At 43.6% G+C, this 19,075-nt stretch overlaps 1 protein-coding gene across 3 annotated transcripts in view; it reads left to right on the plus strand.

Annotated features, from left to right (window-relative positions):
• The first annotated feature begins 1,095 nt into the window (after positions 1-1,095).
• KATNB1 (katanin regulatory subunit B1) overlaps positions 1,096-19,075 on the plus strand; it is a 558,599-nt gene continuing 540,619 nt past the window's right edge. For all 3 annotated transcript variants that reach the window (XM_085640093.1, XM_085640095.1, XM_085640094.1), the window contains exon 1: positions 1,096-1,209. The gene's annotated coding sequence lies outside the window, so the exon portion shown is untranslated. The remainder of the gene's footprint in view (positions 1,210-19,075) is intronic.

Below are 19,075 nucleotides of genomic sequence, written 5' to 3' on the forward strand. Positions count from 1 at the left end.
CGTTACACAATACCAAGCCCTGTCAGCTGAAACCCTGAGGAATCGGGTTTCTGGATTCTTGAATCGGGAGACTAGCCTTGAAATCGGTAGTCTACCGCCTGAAGCGGGAGGGTTGGCATGTCTGCGATTGTATTAGGAAGTCGAAATATATACTCTGCATTGGTTCAAGGAAGTCACAATTGCTATTACACTGCGTGCTGCTCCATAAAAGTAATCATGCACTGTTAAGAACGTCTCGTTTAGTGATACAGAGTTCATCAAAAGACACACGGTGTTTCACTCATAATTTAACATTCGTTAAATTAATAGTTTAGGGAGAGTCGCAAGATTCGTTCCATTGATTCCTGAAGGAGGAATGAAAAGCTCCGGCGTACACCTGTGCCTACTCCTAGTTTCTTTGAACAGGGAAACTGCGGAGTAGAACAAAAACAGAAAATACAGCCGATGCATAGCCGGTATTTATTAATGAACGGCGCCGGGAAGGGATGTGGTCCGTCGGCTAGACTGCCGACTTTGATGCCGGAAACTAGGGTTCGAGCCTCGGGGTCGCGTCCACATCCTGTGATTCTGGGCAAATCACCTAATCTCCCCGTGCCTGAATGTGTAATGTAAATACGGTGCTCGTGTAAAGCGCTCCAATACCTTCGGGTCGAGTTCGCGCTTTATAAATATGCAAAAGCAAGAAGGAAAAAAAATGCTTCGGGGCAGAAATTAACTTTGAGAAAGCCGCTCGAACTCTCAACACTCAGTCCTGCGAAATGGGTAAAGCTATATATCCAGAAACATAGCGATCAGAGTTGACACATGACATTGTTGTGGCTCCAAACCATCCATACGTTGTGGTCATCTACATCAAAAGATTTAGCGAACCTTCTTCCACTTGCGAGTTGCATGGACTAAGATGACGTTAGTAACCGCCGCAGAGACGGGAGAACGTGATAATTCGTGGAAGAGTGATTAATGGCCAGAATAAATCCACGGGATTGGTCATACCGGCGATGCAGACGAGCAACGTGATTGGGCAGCGTCCTAAAGACCATGATCATAGCGGCTATTGGCCTTCAAACCAAGCGTGGAGGCGGGACCTAACGCGAGTTTTGTTGTGAAGTCGTTGTTAGGGATCAGCCAATGAGCGCGTGTGTTGTTCCGAAGTCGTGTGAACCGTGCGGCAGGGGCACCGGGAACAGATCCGAGGAGGGGGCAAAAAAGGTAAAATAGATATAATTGGGACGAGGATATCCATAAGAGGAAATATATATTTTCTTTCTGTATTTGCTAGTAGTCATTTGTGGCAAAGAGGCAGGTGATTTTAGCCAGTCGGGTATACAGAAAGTTACTGTTGACCTGAGTGCTACGAAGAAGCATTTTGTTCGTACTGTGGGTAGTTGTTGGCTCTGTAAACATTAGATCTGTTTCTTTATGCGTTTTTTATGTGGCGTGTACATTACCCAGCAGTGTCAGAGCGTTTTATAATAGAGAGAAGGAAACTACATTAGGAAAGAGAGTGATAAGGTTGTAGGTATCACTACTTACAGTGCTTTAAATGGGCCGGAACTGAGTACCGGCACTTTTTAGAATGATCCCTCAGAGTACCGGCACTTCTGTACTGCCCTGGAGAGTACCGGTACTCATGAAAAGGTCGGCTCATTGGCTGTGCTGGAGTGGAACATGTCTCTGGAAGCCAAGGCGCCGCTTCTGTAGCCCCGATCTGAGCCCCCGCTGAGCTATTCAGCAGGGCTTCTTTGAATATTGTACGGGTGCTCGCCCTCACGCTGTGATGTGTTTGATGGAGCAGGGTCCGTTCAGGCCCTGTGCTGTCAATCACATTGCAAGAACGAAGGTTGTGATCGCACTCCTTTAAGTATAAACAAGCTTAATGCTTGAAGTTGTCCCTGTCCTTATGTTTAGGGTGCCAGTGGGTATTCCATGCCTGAATTCCACCCACAGTACGCATCTTACTGACGTGGTATCCATTCACAGTTATTGTACATTGGAGACAGTGACTCACATTTACATTTTCTATGTTTTGTACCCTTTCAATTCTTCGGCACGTTACATATTCTTTTATTCCATGTAATTGACACAACGTCCCGGCATTGCGGACCTCTTCTATTTTAGGTGAAGTGGAGTTCACCTTATTAACTTCCGGGTTCTCATTCACTTGGATTCTGATCTATGTCAGGAGCACTTATTTGAGTTCGGTATCACAATTAAGCAGACCCACGCTTTCTTTCTTATGGGGCACATTATTGTGCCAGACACTCGTTATTTTATCGTTTATCTTGGAAAATTGTTTTTGAGCTGTGTAAAAAGCCTCTGTCATTTAACCACACCCACTCACAAACATGCAGTTTAGTAAACACTCTTATTGTGTTGAACATTATTTGCCGGATATGGCCCAGGATATGCGGGTGTCGGTCTAATATGTAGTGTACCAGATTTCTGACAGATGGTGGGGGGACTCGACATGTCAAAAAATACAGCTGGGGGGGCTCAACTTACAAAAGTTTAAAGACCTCTGCCCTAGGGGCTGCTGAACCACTCGTATTATGAACGTCATTTCACGTGGTCAGGAACTTAAACGCATGATTGTGACATTAAGGCACCATTGTTTAACGGTAACTAGGGGTTACTGGAGCAGTACATCGTTGCACTTTGTTTTTTTGAATGAGTTTATTTATACACACGTTGGTATCAAGCGCTTGGATTACAAAGAGTGATATTCTTGATTTTGGAATCGGGGTTTGTGCTAAAGCAATATGAAGATGTATGCTAAGTACAATGTGAAGTCAACATTAGTGCTGCATAACCACAAGATAATTTAAATGAAATTTGTAACAGAATTAAATACAAATTGGCCAAAACTGTGATTGAAAGAATTATTATTAAAAAAGCTACAGCGGAGTGCCGGGAGGGTGCGATTTTCCTCGTGGGAAGTCCTCTTTACACTGTCAATCACATTCACACTATCCTGTGCATTTGTGCAAACACAGGAATCATGGCAGTCCCCTGGCAGTGGCAGTCAGGCTACTGCCAGTCCGGCCCTGGTGGCAATTCAAAATGCCATGGTAGGTGAAGAGTATAACATGGCTTTTATCATACCCAAGACTTTTGTGTGTCTGCTTATGTTTGTGTGTTTGCCTGCATTTGTATGCCTGGTTTTTGTAAGAGAAAAGTGAGAGAGAGAGAATAAAGACACTCTCAGGAGGTATTTTAAAGAAAATGTTTGGCACTTTGTTTGTACATGTCTGATCGGTGAAAAAGATTAATAAATTACGTAAAAAGGAGGGTTGATGGGTGAGTGGATGAATGAGTGGATGGATGAGTGAGTGAGCAAGGATGGATGGATGAATAGATGGATGGATGAGTGAAAGCATGCATGGGTGAAAGAGGGTGGATTATTGGATAAAAGGGCGGATGATGGGTGGATAAGTGAAAGATTGGATGGATGAATGAAAGGTAGGGAGGATGGATGAAAGGGTGGGTGATGGATGAGTGAAAGGAGGGATTGAGTGAAAGGGTGGATGGAATAAAGGAGTGAAAGGGTTGATGGATGGATGAGGGTAAGGATTGATGGATGAGGGAATGGGTGGATAAAGAGATGGATGAGTGAAAGGATGAATGGATAGGTTTGGGGATGGATGGATAGGTTTAGATAGGAAGGGTGGATAGACGGAAAGGTGAAAAACTGAATGATTGATGAAAGACTGAATAGACGATAGCATGTAAAGGTTAAATGGTGGACATCCGCAGGTAAATGAAAGGATGAATGGATAGATTGATGGAAGAGACAAGAGATATCTTCTGGGGAGGGTCGTGATGAGTTGCTTCATTTGCTTGGTGCCATAAGTGCTTTGGTGCGACGGGAGGGTATTTTCAGTTTCTTCCTACTTGCGTGCTCAAAAATATATAGTATTGTGCCAAACAGCAGTTAACAGTATGACATAAAGAAGGTGCAACTATTGCAAAAAAAAGGAAATGTTAACATATTATCGCTTTTCTTTTTCATTTTGTGTAAGGAGTTAAACTGCTTTGTTTATATAAACACATTTCTCATGTGTTTTGGTATGTGCTGCAACTAATATAGAAGTTGTTAAGTTTCATCATGTCTTGCCCCTAGCCCCGCCCCCATTACTCCTCTAGCTCATTTTTATGAGTACCTGCACTTATTTTTTCCCAATTAAAGCACTGACTACTTATATGTACAACAGTTACTTGTGAGAGTTACAGATTAATAAACTACAAATTCCCTTCATGATTACATCAGTGTCATGACCTAGGATGGGGGTGTGTGTGCGCCTGGTGGGGATCTTGGCGAGGAGAGCTATTGATCGAAGTGTCTTTGTAAGAGAAGAGTTTTCACATCTGTTTTGAAAATCCAGAAAGACACGGTGGTGGGACGGTTTGAGCCATAAATATTTTCTTTTTGAAAGTTTGAGGTTCCAGCAGTAGTTTTTAGGTCTCGCCTGGCGTAAGACTGCGCAGACATGTGCAGTCTCGCTGGCGAGATTTAATGATTTGAAGAGATTTCTCTAGTGGGCTTTAAGCCCCGCCCCTGTTTTCCATTGGCTGGCGTCACCGTTTATGCTAAACGGTGGCCAGCCATTGGAAAAGAGCGTCTAGTGTGTACACTTTTCTCTTTTAGAGCCGTCCCAGTTGGACTGGCTGCCCCGACTTACTGCTGGCATAAAAGTTTTTTTTTATCTTTATGGGGCCAAACACATGGCCCCATAAAGATGAGAAGCCAGTCATGCGAGCCAGTCCAACTGGGACGCTCTAAAAGAGAGTTGTTGTTGGCGTTGCAGCGCGCGCCTGAAGTGTCGGGGACCCGGGCTCACTCCTCCCGGTCCGGCGACTGCTCCGCTGGCTTGTGCCGGGATGCCTCGTTTTAGGGCGGGCAGGGTCCACCGGCAGAGTGAGTGATGCAAAATCCCCATCGTTCCTCTCCAGGAGACTTGCCGACTACGCGGCTGGCCCAGCTCCAGCCTCAAGCTGCCCTTAGCACAGTCTGTAGGATAAGAACAGGCAGCAGTATCGGATATCCTGGGCACTCCCAAGACCGGAGGTCAGATCACCAGGACGCCAAGGAGAGCGGAAGTGACTCCTCACCCCGCGACTGCTGGACAGCCTTGCAGGCTCGTCAGCCGCCTGAACTCTGTTTCACCAGGTCAAGAGAATTAATAGACGGCGATGGCACACTTGGTTAGAGATGCGGAGTTTGTATCTAGTGCCGAGGGTTTGAACCCAGGTAATACAACGGGGGAATGATATCTGTGAAAAGTCTATATAATGTTAGCACAATGCATGGAGTCTGCGTGCACGGCGGTTCGCCACAGCACACGATGGTCACACTCCACAATGGCGCCACCGTGGCAAACGTTGTGCTTTCCCTTAGCCATGCGTTCGCGGTAGGCAGCAATTAGAAGCCCACAACCCTGACCGGTGAGAATTATGAAATGCTGCTCTCCAATTACTCCAGAGATGTCTGCTTTCAACTACCGCAGACTCACGGTATGCCGAGTGAATCCAGAATAAGCATATGCTGGATTACACACTCCGGTACCTGAGGTGACACCCCTCGGGCACCTTCCAGATATATAACATAACATAGCCGCTTATTCAAACGCAGGGTTGTCGGGTCTCCAGGTGCGGGGGTTCAAGGCACGGCAGTGGGGGTTTGGAGCGCCGGTGGTGGGCAGTTGGTGCTGAGCGCCTGCTCCAGCAGCAACACATCGCACAAGCTCACGGCCGCGGAGACTCCTCCCACCCCGGCAACTTTCGACACACGTTGGTTTGTCTGAAGTGTATGAACAAATTCCTATGTGTTTGCCTAAGGGGACGGTGAACAAATATAGAACTGTTAAGATTTCTCTCCCGCAACTGATTTCTCACCTGTAATGGCACAAAGCCCAATAGTAGGAGCCTTGACAAGACAAGTGTTTTAAGGGATTCACAATTGTGTTAAAGGCAGACAGGATTTCGCAGCAGTATGATGTACAGGTCCTCACGCTTAGGGGCTAGTAGGGATAGTGAAGGAAGTGATTCAAAATCACACACACCAAAGCGCACAAAGGTCACTATGCTCAGCATAATAACATTATACATGTGATCCTGGAGCGCACTTGCAGGCTGATGGGAAAATCAACATGAGTGTTGGCAATGCTTGTGTCCCTTGCTCCCCACGCACCCACGCGATCGGCACCGGTTGCATGTTTTCTCACCATAGCCCATCTCTTATCTCGCTTCACTGCTGCTTAAAAGAACCTCATTGTTTAAGTTGAACTACCAAGTTTACCACAAACTCACTGTAAAATCATTATCTATATCTAGATTTTCTCATGAAAAAACGTTACATTTTCGCATATTATGCTCACAGTGCATAAGTATTCCCGTAGCACAAGTAATGTTTCTAAGCAGCATCACATTCGGTCTATTTTTTTGGTTGTGATTTAGGACTTAAGGCCACAAGACTAACTGGTCTTCTCAGACAGTTTTAAAAATTCCCAAGCTTGTGTTGCAAAGGGGCGGAGGAGGGGAGCATTTTTTCGTTTCTGCTCCTTTTCACGAATCCCCCAGTTTATCTAGCTGCAAAAGAGACTAGAAATATTTCACTCCCATGAGTGGTGCAGGTCTCTAACTCCTTATGTTAGACATTACTATTTTTTTTATTTTTCATTGAAGAAAAGCTTATTGCAATCCTAGAGAAAGATACTATGTCTTTGAATTTTTACAGCAAACAATCGGTGCTGTACTTCTGTGTTCACAAAGGTGCTGTGCCATGTTTTACTCCTATGTTCTTTTTTGGTTCATTTGGGACTTATAGTGATGTCTTCCTGCACCCATCTGTGTGTCTGTGTCCATTTGACACCCTTTCCTTGTAAATGCAATGGTACCTCTTGCTTTCCTCCAGGACTCTTCTGTCAGTTCTCCTAGTTGCACGAGTTTGTGCTGCAGAAGTTATATAGCTGCATGTCGTGTGCTACTAGTTTACAAGCCTGTACTTAAAGTTGCACTGTCATTTAATTTTTTCTTATTATATTTTAGTTGGTTAAAACGCGCTGGCCTAATTACAATGTTGGGCGTTCAGCTTACGGTAACATCATCTGTTTCCTCCATGTTAAAATTCAGGAGGTTGATCGGATAAAATCCTCTCTTGTGGACAGAGTTTGGAGAGTGTTTGTAAACTTGGTTGGTTGAGTGGCATTAGGTTGTGTTTGGTCGCCCTTGGGTATCTAGTCATGTATTTGTGTGTGCCCTCCTGTATAAGGGGACTGTTTCAAACATAAACATAATTGTAAGTTCCTAACATGAATTGTCGGTTCTAGCTTCCAGCTCATAGACCGGACACCCTGTGCCTTTTAATGCTTGTAAAACTACGACATTGAGCCACAGATTCAAGCACAGTAAAAAAAAAAAAAAGGCATTAAAAATGCAATAGGTCTCGCCTTTGATTAAGTTAAAGCCATTTGTTTTGCTATAGAATACTATTAGCAAAGCAGATGGCTTTAACTTAATAAAAGGTGAGGCCTATTGCATTTTCAATGCTTGTTCAGCATTGCATAAAGGTCTGGAGCCGCCTGATACTTTGAGATTGTTGGTCAGGTAGCGAGGGGTGGAAGTGTGTATGGGTTCATGGGTGATGCAAGTGGTCTTGTATATTGACCTAGCTTCAATGGGAAGCCAGCGAAGAGAAATCAATATGGTGTAATATGGTTGTTTCTTTTGGCCACACAGATGAAATGCGCTACTGAATGGAAGATGGGTTTAAGAGCAGATAGGTGGGTTTTGTGGAAGCTTTCGAGGAGAGTATTACAGTCGTCCAGCCTGGAGAGTACCAAAGATTGACTCAAAGTTTTAAGGTCTGCTCAGGAATGAAACGCCACATCCCCCAGAGAAGGCGCAGTATGAAGCATGCTTTCTTGGCCATGATGTTGATTTGGGATTGGAGGTTGAGTCTTTTATCCAGGGTGACACCTAGGCATTTGACACTGTCAACGATGGTAGGTTTGTTGTTCAGAATGTTCCGACTATCCATCGATGGTTGAACTGGCGGTGGAGAGTTAGGGGTTGAGACGAGAAGTAATTCGGTTTTAGAGGGATTCAGGATTAGATGCTGAGACGTCATCCATTCTTGGATGGAGTTGGGGGTGGTGGCGAGGATTGAAATGTCAAGTATGGAGGACACCTTTAGGTAGAGTTGGATGTCGACAGCATTGAGGTGATAATGAATCCAGACTTTTTTTAGTAGGGTTCCCAGTGGTTCCTTGAATAGATTGAAAAGGGTGGGTGCAAGGATCGAGCCTTGAGGGACGTCTTGATCCACATCCTTTGAGGAAGAGAGATAGATATTGTCATCTGACGCAGCAAGGCTCCGTATACTCTGTAGGAAAGAAATGCATTAGCATTGATGTGGTTAAGCGGCATCAAGTGTTGCGAATGGGCTGATAATTGGTCTGAAAAATAGGAAGAGGGGTAGTTATTTACACAGGGTATTGTATATGTGTGTATCATGCAACTTAAGACATGCAGAGGAAGGCAGTTATTGACAAACAGGTAAGTGTGCGCAGTTATGATCTCATAGGGAAGAGAGCATTTATTTATCTGTGGGACCAAAAGAGAGATATTATTATAGGGTAGGAAGCAGAGACCTTTATAGTTCTTTGTAACAGGGACACTTATGAATTTTACAAGCTTTCATTTTGTGTTCCATGGTAAACTGATTAACATTGAGTTGGATAGTAATATTGAGTGCCAAAAACAATGCTCATGTTGTATGTTATTGAACTGTCATTAGTATAATTTTACTTTAGCACCAGGTCATCGCATATATTGATTTAACTTGCAGCTTTCAATAACTGAAAACTTCCTTGATTATTTGTAAATAATTTGTATTTGTTTTAAACATTGTCACTATCTCTGTCGACCTCTAGGTCCACCTGGAAGTGATACTCAGTATTATATACCATTGTCCTTAATGAACCGCTGAATCTGGCAGCTAGTTGTGTGTTTATTTGTGACACCTACTCAGTAAAAGCTATTCATGGAGATCATGTAAAATACTTCAATAATCTTTTGCTCATTTTAAAACCCGAAGCATAGCTTTTTGGACCAAGTTTGCATGCTTCAAAATACATTGGTTGGCTTCTGACCAGCTGTCGTGCCTCCTAGCACCCACATGAGCTTGGAAGCCACCCCCTTCTACCCCACTACAGTATGAAGACTACTACTTTTTGTAGTGAAGTCTGTTTAGAACATAAAGATTCAGTAACAACAATAGTAACTTTGACCCAAATTATGTGCAATCTGACTGGCTTTGGTCCTAGGTGTAAATGCCAGTGAGATCTGATGACAACTGGGAGAAGAGGGTAAGCGTTGTGTTGAGCTTGATTGGTGCAGGCCTGTCCATTCCTAAAATCATACACACATTAATTATCATTGTTCTGACCCTTAGCTTTGTGATCACCCTGATGGCATGTTAGGCATGCTATTTCGTTTTGGGATGTTGTTGCCCATTATATTTATGGGTCATCGATGAGAGAGAAACTTTGGAATGCTTTTATTCTGGGTTTATAGAAGCAGCTGTACAAGGGATTGAGTAAAATATTGTTGTTATTTTTAATCGAGGTATTTATTAGTGTGAACTTTGTGGTATGCTCGTCCATCCTGGCATTTTGGAAGGATTGTTGCGATCAAAGGTTGAGCATCACCTTAGCACCATGGACTGCTGGTGATAGCATTGATGAATTCTCAGATCTCCCTACCTCTCGTTTATCTAATATGGCCACCCCACCCTCTCAGATGACCCTGAAACCTCTCAGACAACATAAGCTAAAATAAGCAAGTAACAACATCCTTCAACTCGGATCAACACATTTAGCATGGTACAGCATATCACACAACCAACACGCTCCAAAGGCCCCATCCTCGACCTTGTCTTCTCAACATCACTAACAATCCAGTGAAAACCCCTGGACTGGACCAACCTCTTCTCCATCCCCATCTCCCTGCTCAGCGACCTACCAGCAAACAGGTCCACGCAAAAGAGAAAATCAACCTTCAGATCCTTCAAAGACTTCTTTCTCCATTGGCAACCTAATGCTTGAATTCATCTTTCACCCTCTCAACTCTAACAATCTTCTAAATCACTTCAACACTTTAAAAAAAAAAGAAAATGATGTGAACATCCATGCCTCAATTAAAACAGAAAAAAGCAAGGCACAGCCTTCAGCATCCTGCTACTCATCATCATCAAAATCTTTATTGTTTTTTTTTTTTACATAAAACCATGAAAGTACAGATGAAAATGTTCACATATAAAATATCTTCATATCAACATTATACCAACCAGAAATATATTTAAGGATAAAATAGGAGGACTTTACAAAATTCATGCAAAACATTATGAGCTTCTCGTAAATATTACCCCAAATAGTACACATTTACAACAGTACACAAGAATGAAAAATCAGTACATGTTGCATATCTTTACAGTGCTTAAAATATAGTTCAGAGTGGCATTTATAACTTCTGGGGTGCCAAATTCATAAAGGTAGCCCAGGGCCTGTTCATGAGAACTTGTTCCCAATGTTAAAAACAAGCATTGGCATAGCCTATAGGTCTTGCCTTAGGGACCTTATAAGTGTTTAGCCATGCAACAGTTGATGTTGCACCAAGGATATTGTGCTGGATAACTAAACACTTAGAAGTTTCCAAAGGCGAGACCTATTAGCTATGCCAATGCTTGTTGGAATTTTTGTAGTTGCTCCCTTATTATTACTACATGGTATTTGTTGTACCATCCTACACGACAAACATTTCCTTAACTCGGCTCGTGCACGGTCTCCTTCAAACAAAGCCAGAACCTTGGCTTGGCTCCATTTTAACCTTGGCTCGACCAGCTCTGTGGGTTAATAATGGCAGACCGTGTGCTATGCACGTGCCAGGGACAAAACAGCATACACATTTCCATACGGTCATAAGCTTTCTTCCAACGTTGATACAATGATAATTATTGCGCTGGGAAATAGTTGTTATAGTGCCACAAAGCCGCCAGCACTATTTAAAATACTAATGAAATAAACATGCTTCTACATTTTATAATCTATCAAGTGCAGGTTATGAAAACAGTACAAGTGGGCTATAAATCGTAAGTCGATGTCAGACGGTGTGTGTGCATTTCAATTTATTCATTTATTTTTGCTGAATTATATAGCGCGAACTCGACCCGAAGGGAGCGCTTTACATGAGTACCAGATACATTACACCAGGAGACATTCATTTTGGTAGGCAAGGGGAGATTACGTAATTTGCCCAGAATCACAATATGCTGAGCAGACGCCGAGGCTCGAACCTAGTTCCTCGGCTCCAAAGTAGGCAGCTCTAGCCGTAAGGTGTGCTTGCACTATCTAGCTGATCTGACTGGTGTACTGTGAGTGTGTGGTTTGAGTAAGGAAGTTTGCTCAAAGTGTGACTGGAGGAAAAAACAAACTTTAAAAACATGCCCTTCGCCCAAAGGCAACTCTGTCTTTGCCTCCCGGGACAAAGGAAATCCCATCTTCACTTCTTGACAATATTGTGTGATCCTGGCCAATGAGTATAAAACTTCACCTCCCTTTCCAGATCCCTTGGCTGCTTTGATATGTGTAAGATGGCATGTCGTACTTTTGATTTCACATGAAAATGCCTGTGAATGCCGTGAAGTGCACAGAAAGTGCGCCCACGAATACCAGGCTGTTAGTCGCCAAGTAAAGCAGAATGGACGCACAGATTCCATACAGAATTAAACCGAGAGTGCAGGGTCAAAATTTACTTTACTCAGGATGATCGAAAGAAGGGGCGGGACAATAATAAAATCATGAGAGCCTATGAGAATTTGCGTCGCCCTTACCTTTTTGGAGGGCTGCTTCCTTGGTTGTTCAGCCATGACGTTGCCGCTTCAGTCACTCTTTCTCCAGCTGTTCTTTCGGGAAGCTGTAAACAAAGCCCTGCTCTACAGATGGAGTGGAGCAGCTCGGCTCCCTGCCAGTACAGGTAGATATAGTTGTTTACTACTTTCTGGTCTGACTCCACCCTCCCCTCAGCCGCACCTCCTGATACGCTTCTGAGAATGACCCTCGGCGCCTCGAGCCGTCTCTATGCCAGCCACGGTGTTGCGTAATATTTGATAACGCTTTATTCCCGGACCCTGCTCTTCGGCTGACTTCGGAATATAAACTCTGCTCGGGCAGTATCAGGCAGAAACCACAGGCGGTGACAGCATATCTCAGCTCAGGCTGAGTTAGGGATACACGATTCAATGGCATAACAAACTCACCTCAAGCTATAAATTACCTGACAGTTGTCTAATACTGCAGCGGGTCATTCCTGCACGAGTAGAGACAGGCAGAAAAACGCGATTAATGCAAAGAATAAAACGTAAAATAAAGGAAAATTAAATTAATGCATAGATAAAGTAGAAACAAGGAAAATATTTGATAGGGGGAATAAAATCAATCAAATAATGAAATCAACAGGAGGGAAAAAGAATGAAAACAATGGCAGGGGTTGAAATAGAAAGATACAAGAGGGAAAACAACATCAAAACGGAAGAAAGATAAAAGTTTGAAGGAGAGGAAAGGGCAATGAAAACAAGCGGTTTGCACTTTTCAAGCACACGTGCTTGTGGTGGCATCCACCTTGCGGGAGCGAGCAGCGGTGCGCAAGGGCCATCTGTTTGTAATTAACGTGGCCGCGCCGATACTCGCTCCTACAAGGCGGATGCCGCCACAAACACGAGTGCTTGAAAAGTGAAGATCGATTCCTAAAGGCCCTCTCCTAGTGCAGCGCATGTGCACTGCCTAGGCGAGACCTAACATAGGGCCAGAAAACTGCCTCCTCTGTGTGGTATAAAGAGAACTGAATAAAATGCTTGGTGGATCGCTGTGCAAGACCATAACAGGGACAAGGAGAAAGAGATGGAAACCAAGCACCCTGTTCTGGCAAAGATACCAAGAAATGTAAGGTTTGAAGGCGAAGCCTTGTCAACAAAAAATGTTGCCTTTTGTTGAGCATTAGCCGTAAATAAGGTGCCGGATGAAAAGAGAGAGAGAGGTCGGGGGGTTCACCAACTGTAATACTTCTATTCACCCCTGAAATAAATTTACATAGTGTTATACACTTCCTCAAATTCGACTAGATGAGACACCTTCAATGCATTCTGGACTAGAAAAATATTCTGCGACACCCATCTTAGTAAAACTAAGTTTAATATATTTCAGCCAAGTAATTTGTAAAGAGTTTTCAGGGCCAAACTGTGACTCAGAATTTGCCTACAGAAATGGCCTTCATGATTTTTCAAAATTTCAAGGCTTGTTATTGGTGCATTTGTTTAAAAGTCCCTCCTATGTAGGCTTAACTCCCTCGCTGGTGATTTCACTCAGAGAATGTTTTGTTTGGCCATCCCACTGTGCAGCGTGTGATGGGCACTTCCTCCTGTATGGACATTCTATCCTAACACCACTTGTTTACTTTTATGCCCCATTGGTGCTGACGTACAGCGGAAGGCATGCCTCCTCCTCCATCTGTGTTTAGCTTCTTTTTCCCTCTGTCAATACAAACGTCAAGGTTGGGGGGGCTTCCCAGAAGTAGTGGGCTGGGTTGTGGATGGCCACAACGCTGGATTCCGTTTGTTTTGCTAAAAAGAAAAAAAACCTGTTAATTGTGACAGGAGATCTGTGCTTCTGAAGCTGCAGAAAAAATGCTTTTTGATCTGATGTGACGTTAGTTGGACACGGAAGGCAGGCGGTTCATTGCGGTGCGTTCTGTTTGCCCTATTGGGTGGAGCGGTTTTGGTGCAATGGTCTCCGATCGTTCAGTCACACTGCAGTGGAAACTGCAAGGTCTGCATCCTTGGTCCGTTGCATGCTTGCAAGGGAGAAGGTGCACCTCTGCAAGGCCGCATGGTTGGCGTCCCCAGTACATTGCTCATCTTCTGCTGCAATGTTGTGGTTGTCTTTGTGCTGCTCAGTCATCCAAATTGACTTTGCGGTGCAGTTCGTCTTTTTGAGCATGTCATACACAGTTAAACCTCCATACCTCTCTGTAAAAGGCCGAGCTTAGTTACGCGACGTTTGATTTGATTTCTTAAGCACCCGAATCACCCCAACCGGGGTATCTCCGCCCTAAGACTGCTGTAGCCAACCAGGGAGTGATAAATCAGAACAGTGGGGCTTTCAGCAATTTTGTGAATACCAGGAAATCAGTGCATTGGCGTAGTTGGATAGGGAATTGGTTCCAGTATAGGGGAACTGGATGGGAAAAGGCTTTGCCTCCCATGTGAGCTTTTTTGAAGCGTGGGATGTGCAGCAATGCTTTCAACCCTGACCGGAGTGACCTGGATGGTTGTTATCTGACACATTTGTCAGCTAAATAGCTGGGACCTAGGTCATGTAAGGATTTGTAGGCCATGCAGCAGATCTTAAACTTATCCTTTTTCGAATTGGGAGCCAATGTAGCTTTTGAAGTAAGGGAAGAGAAGCTGTTCTGGGCGGGGCATTGGCAACCAGGCGGGCTGCAGTGTTCTGGACCATCTGCAATTTGTTCATGGAACTCTCCTTAGTTGAAATAAGCAAAGCGTTGCAATAGTCCAGGCAGCTAAGCACCAATGCCTGGATTAGAGTCTTCCACGTGTGAGATGGCAAAAAGGGAAGCACTCTTCGTAGAAGTCTCAGTGTGTGAAAGCAAGCCCTCCTGGGTTAGGGTTAGTTTTTGATCTATCCGAACTCCCAGATTTTTTACCGCTAGTTTAGGGGTTGGGGCAAAGCCTAGATCCTCAGGCCACCTTTTGGGGGACTATGTTGTTTCTGCGCCTCTGAACAACATTATCTCTGATTTTTCAGCGTTAAGCTGTAGATGGTTGTCTCTCATCCAGTAGGCGATGACCTTCATACCCTCGGTGAAGGTGGTCTGAGTGTTAGGGTTGGTTTTGTCGAAGGAGAGTAGAAGCTGGGCGTCATCGGCGTAGGAGATAGGACAAAATCCTAGTTTTTTCAGTAAGCTTGCCAAGGGAGCCACATATGTTAAATAAAGTGGGGCTCAAACAAGAGCCCTTTGGTACTCCCTTGGTTACTTTAGTGGTCTGGGAGTGAAAAGGACCCAAATTGATGGTCTGGGTTCTGTCTGTTAGGAAATTGGACAGCCGTTTTAGGGCATTCCCTTGTATACCCCTGTCCCTCAGTCTTTTGAGAAGGATCTGGTGAGAAATGGTATCGAAGGTAGCGGATAGGTAAAGCAGCACCAGGAGCACTGCTTGACCATTATCCAGGATCATTCTGATGTTGTCAATGACTGCCACAAGTGCAGACTCTGTGCTATGGTTAGGTCGGAACCCCGACTGGGGAGGAACTAGGCAGTTAGAAGATTCTGCATCCTATTGTCCCATACTAAAGTCGCATATGACGAGGGTATTTGGGAAATGCCATCGGACACGCCATGGCACATAATATATGAATTGAAACCAGTCTAAAATGGACTGGAGACTCTATATATGCAGCCGCATTATAGCAAGGCTACGAAGGAAAATAAATTTTCCTTCAAAGCCCCCCCCCCCCCCTCTGTGTTACATGTTCTTGGACAGACATCCTATGGTACTGTGCTTGGCTCACTGCAACTGAAGCATTGATTCACCTGAAAAGTTGCACAAGAAAATGGCGCAGGAGAAGTGGAACTGCTCGTCTTTTGTTAAAATGGGCACGCTGGCCAGTTGGGAGTTGCGGGGTGAAAAAGTTACTCGCAATTATTTTCTTGTATATTTATTCAGTTAGTAGGTAGTTGTCCTATGACCCTCTGGGGAGATTCATGCACGTGCAGTACTGGCACTGCTGTGCTGCCTTCCACCACCGCGGCTCTGCACTATTCTGTGTGCAACAGATTTACATCGGTCACAACGACCATTTGTGGATTATTGGTCCTGGATATGGCAAGTCTAGATTTATGCACTCTGACACAACACTGAAACTCCCAATGGAACATAACTACTGTTGGTGTAACATACGTGTAGCAAAACTACTCCGCCTAACTATACCAATCCTTGCCGGCCTGGCAGCTGGGTACTGCTACAACAAATAACACACATCCCACTTCAATAAAATCATATTTCCTTCTTCCCTCTTTCCTGTCGTCTCCTACCACCCATGCTGATGGTCCCATTCTCCGCAGCCTTAGTGGACAGTATAAGATTATATACCATGCTATAGATTCTATACCACCAGAATTGGTCTTCTAGGCCTTTACATGTGGCCTACCACTTTGAGAAGAAAATAAAAGCAGCGTTCAAAGTAAAAGTGTTCAAAAACGTGATGTAAGCCATCTCATTTACCTCCAGGTTTCTCTTTTCAAAAACACGTCAAATTGAGAAGAAATAAGTTGGTTATTTGTTCATATTAATTGTATGATGGTGTAGTTGTAGTCTGTAATAATGGTGGTAGGTGTAATTGTTTCCGCCTTGACAAAAACGTCTAGTTAATGTACTTTTCCCTGCTCTTTCCTCCCCCACTTATCTGAACCCAAGCAGCTCGTGTATGTGCAAATAATGCATATCTTTCAAAGTAACACCTATGTGTTTTTCACAACAGATGTTGCTGCGTTGTTGACGTGAGTCAGCAGCGTGGTTATCTTGAAAGCCTGTTGCCTGACACTGTCACCATCTTATTTCGATTGTGTTGGTATATTCTTTTTTTTTTTCAAAATTCTTTATTGATTTTCACAAGAGCAGACAAAAAGCCAGTAACAGGGTTAACATAAGATATCTAAGGCAAAGTTATAAGTATACAATCATAGTGAGGTTATTACGCCTATATGGGTAACATGAGACTAACCCGAGTGATCAATAAAAAGAAAAAAAGAAGAAAAGACAGGCGAAAGAAGGGAAAAGAGAAGAGGAGGGAAGGGAAGGGAGAGTGATGGCTAGTCAAGCTGTATCATTTACTTCCAAAACTTGTATGCATATGTTGGCACCAGAGCGGTACGATATTGATAGGCCTAACATACAACAACCTGCTACAGGTAACGATGGTTAGATGCAAATTAAATACAATTACAAATACAATTATTCAAGCTGCTAGGGCTCATTTGCTGGCTGCTGAGGCAATTAAATACAATTATTCAGGTGGACCGTCAGTAAAGGCACAGGATATGAATCCATGGTATACCCTATTGTTCATGGAGGTTCGTAAGAGTCTAGATACTTGTCCAAAGAGTTCCACATCTGCCTGGACGAAGGTTTCCAGGGAGAGTTTTGCAAAGCTATGTTGTCTGCCCCTCTGAGATGGGTGATCCAGTTTAACCAGCCTTTATAAGATGTTTTACTCGTGTCCTTCCAGTTGGCAAGAACCATTTTCACCGCAGATGTTAGTAACAGGTCAAGTAGATCTTTATCAGAGTCCGTTCTTAAGTTCGTGCTTATAAAGGCCATAGGTAGGGTGGAGAATTCTTTGACCAAAGTACACTTAAACAAGCCAGTTAAAAACACAAAAATGTTATCCCAAAACGACTTTAGTAGTGAACATTGAAAGATAAGATGGGCTAGGTCCCCATTTTCTCGGTTGCAGTTCCAACAAGTAGAATCCTTTTGGAGACTTAATGAGAATAACCAGGCCGGGCTCCAAAATGCCTTGTGTAGTAGTACGTATTTGGTTTGGGAGAGGACCGGGGAGATCTTATTACGTGAGACAGAGCTCCAAAGTGTGGACCATACCTGTTCATTTGGTGGGACTGGAGATTGCTGCCCCAAAAGGTTCTAATCTTACCATTAAGTTTAGAGGTTTTTGGGCGGAGGAGTTTGTAGATCTGCGAGACTTGGTGGCCCAATTTGTAGATCTTTGTCACAAACGGTGAGATTAATGGTTGGATAGTGGATGATTTGGATTTCGAAAGGGCCGTTCTGATTTTCAAGAAGTTGTAGAATTCAATGTCAGCTAGGCTATATCTCGATTGGATGTCTGAGAATGTAACTGGGTATGAGGCGTTCTCTAGTTAATAAGGGAAAAGGATACCTTTTTTAACCCATGTCTCAAGGGATAGGCTTTTGCCCTTGTACAGTATCTTGCTATTGGCTCGGAGTGATTCCATTTTAGAGCCTTTAATACTATTCTCCAGATTCTTATCAACCCTAAGTAGTGCAATTTTAGTATTTATAAAAATAGACTGTGTATGTGGGTATAGTTTATTCATTGTTAGGAGTACCAGAGGGCTTAAGTTATTGAGCATGGCCCTCTCCACCTCTAGCTAGACCGGGGTGTAGCTGGTAGGTGGTGAGATCCAATATAAACCTTGTTTTGCCAGGAAAGCCAGCTGGTATATTCTGAAATCCGCTAGATTTCCCCTTCCTAGAGTTTTATCCAGTCTTAATTTTTTTATACTGATCCATGCTTTCTTCCCACGCCAGAGGAATTTAGAGATAAGGATATCTAGTTTGCAGTGGAAGTCATCTGTAAGGAGGAGTGGAAGCATACTAATGAGGTAGTTAACCATCGGGTGATCATCATTTTGATTGTTTCAATTCTGCCCCACCACGTAATGAATTTTGGTGACCAAGAGTCCAAAAGCTTCTTTATTTTTTCCAGTATAGTTTTCTCATTCTGTTGTAGGGTATCTATTAGGTTTCTACCGAATTTGATACCCAAGTATTTGATATAGCCTGTTTGCCATGTTAGCCCCGACTCTCCCAAGATATCCCTTGTACAGTGGATGTTTAATGGTTTGAGTTCTGATTTCTCTCTGTTTAGTTTATACCCTGAAAAGCCGGAATATTTAGTTATTGTATACATCAAGGCTGCAATTAATGTCTTTGGTTGTTCTGATACGATTAGTATGTCGTCTGCAGAGGCGGCTAATTTTATTTGGACGCCATTGATATCCACCCCCTTAATGTTCGTGTTTGATTTGATGTCCTGGATAAGGGGTTCCAATGCTAGTAAAAATAAGGATGGAGACGGTGGGCACCCTTGTCTAGTACCTTGTTGCAATGTGAAGGGCTCAGAGAGCGAACCATTAACGACAATACAGGCTGATGGTTTCCCATAAAAGGCCATAACCATAC

Source organism: Triturus cristatus, chromosome 12 (genome assembly GCF_964204655.1).
Source record: "Triturus cristatus chromosome 12, aTriCri1.1, whole genome shotgun sequence".
Taxonomy (NCBI): domain Eukaryota; kingdom Metazoa; phylum Chordata; class Amphibia; order Caudata; family Salamandridae; genus Triturus; species Triturus cristatus.